The sequence below is a fragment of the Carlito syrichta genome, unplaced genomic scaffold (genome assembly GCF_000164805.1).
Source record: "Carlito syrichta isolate Samal-C Ts95f unplaced genomic scaffold, Tarsius_syrichta-2.0.1 Scaffold315490, whole genome shotgun sequence".
Lineage (NCBI taxonomy): Eukaryota > Metazoa > Chordata > Mammalia > Primates > Tarsiidae > Carlito > Carlito syrichta.
Genome location: NW_007259586.1, coordinates 280,146 through 282,403, shown reverse-complemented (window position 1 = coordinate 282,403; position 2,258 = coordinate 280,146). Strand labels below are relative to the sequence as shown.

The window sequence follows — 2,258 nt, the reverse complement described above, 5'->3', positions numbered from 1 at the left end:
CTAGCCCATCAGCCTTCTAATGTCCCCAAAGAGTCATACCCTGTGGTCCCAGCCAAAGCCTATGGAAGTCAGTTCGATAGAAATGGCTGCCCCTCTCTCATTTTATGAAGTTCCACAGTCCAAGTGCTCGGGGTTGAGGTAAGGTTGCGTTTATTCTGGGCAGATAAATTAAGAGAAGCCATGACTCGTTGGATGCAGCAGCAATCTCAGCCCAGTTTTATACTAAATACAACAATTCATTCAGCTGAACTATGGAAATTGAGGGTGCAAATGAAGGGTGGCAAGAGACAGGGACTCCTGGAGAGGGTCAGTGTTTTCTCGGTTTGAACTTCAGAGCCACACTGTTGATGCAAAACCTCTGACCAGTGGGCCCGGGTCCATCAGGAAACACGTGGCCAAGGTGCACAGTGATACATCCCTGCCTCCTTGTTATCCAGGTAGACCCCACTGAAACGCGGTTCTGTTCCTTTTTCTCTGGTGACGTAGAATTGCTCTGGGGTCAGTTTCTTTTGCCACTCAGTCTTAGTGAGAGACGACTCACGTGTTGTAAGAGACTCTGCGTCCCCGCGACCCCCATCGCCAGGCCTGCAGCCGCCCGCTAGACTCCGCACGGCCTGCCGAGGCGCCGCCCGGAAGGACAGACTCAGGATAACTCGGAGGAGGCTCGCCATGCCGCCTGGCACCCTACTCCTCGCCCCGCCTCATCCTGTACCCCATATCTTTAAAATAAAAATTAAAAAAAGAAAATTTAAAAACAAAGAAAATTATTAAAGATGAAGAAATGACGCTATATAAAGTTTTGTAAGTATAATTGCCACCGTTTTTTTTTTTTTAAAGAGTTAAAATCTACAAATGAGAACAAGCTGGAATATGCAAGCACCTGTCCAGATAAATGAGGCAAGAGAAGTTACTATTAAGGAGTAATTAGAGCAGTGATGGGAATGGCAGGGTGAAATGAGCAGAGTGCATCACAACCAGTATTTCTGCAAAGCAAGAATCACACTGTTTTCTACTTTATTTTTTTCACTCCTCAGTGGTCCAAAAATTTACTTGGCCCTGGATGAATTGGTGGGGAAAACTGTATTATTAACTTTAACACCGTAGTATAGAATTTTTCTTTTCCAAAAGGAGTTGTCTTTTAACCAAAAAGAAATTAATTAAGTTCCTAGGTTTTCACCTAATTTTACAACAAAACAGATAATTTTTCGCATGTTTCCATTTCTTATTCCTTATCGAAATGGATTAAAGAATTAGAAAACAAGAAGTTTCACTCCACACTGAAACAACTTGCCATTTACTGATTTCTCTTTCCGCTGAACTTTTCAAAGACCCACATAAGCACATCACAGTCTACCATATGCCTTCAATATTCCCGATGACCATAGACCACCACACTCATTCAACTTTGTACCTTAGTAGAGCATTCTCCTGCACTGCACAAGCATACATAAAAATAAAGGCAAATACTAATGTTGTAATAATGCAAGGTTAGCAATCTGATAGTTAAGGTACACAAGAGTACATTAAATTGGAGACACTTGATTTGCTGCTTGGAGGCTGTATAATAAATATACAAAACACATACTTTTGTTTCTCGGGGAAAAAAATCAAGAGATAGTCATGGATGGGAGGTATATACTTGAGTTCCCTGCATTTTCTATCAAGACAGAAAGTTTCTTAGAATGTTATATTTCCTATGCTAACTGAAATACAAGGTGACCCAGAAACAACTGGAAGTCATTTAATTTGTAAGCAGTTGGTGAGGTCTTCTGTGGTACATTTTTCTCTATCTTAATGTCCTTTTCTTCCAAAGAACCAAAGGGAGAGAAAATTATAGCCCCAAGAAAGAAAATGCAGCAAGTTGGGGTAGGGCAGGCCAGCACAGTAATAATTAATAATTTAATAAATTAAACATACTCTCCAAAGTTGAGCGTCTGACAGGTTGCTGTGCCCTGTCAGCATGGAGGCAGGTACCAGCCAAGGAAGACATTCCAGGAAGTTGACAGAGTCCCTCTGGAAAAATTCTGATCAAAGGAATGATTAAGGGGGACTTCTCAGGGTCAACTGAAGTCCTTTGTTCTTTTTACATTTAAAAATCACCCAATTCGGACATTTTTTGTTGGAATATATATTAGTGATTAAATATGTATTTGCCTAGTTGAGAAGAGATGGTAATTCTCTCTTAACCTTGTAAACTTAGCTTTCAGGCAGATTTAAATCATAGGATGTCAGTAAAAATAAGTGAAGGCTTCACATAC

At 40.8% G+C, this 2,258-nt stretch overlaps 1 pseudogene; it reads right to left on the bottom strand.

Moving 5' to 3' along the window:
* Nucleotides 1-200: 200 nt before the first annotated feature.
* Nucleotides 201-671, bottom strand: LOC103275494 (annotated as a pseudogene).
* Nucleotides 672-2,258: the final 1,587 nt, after the last annotated feature.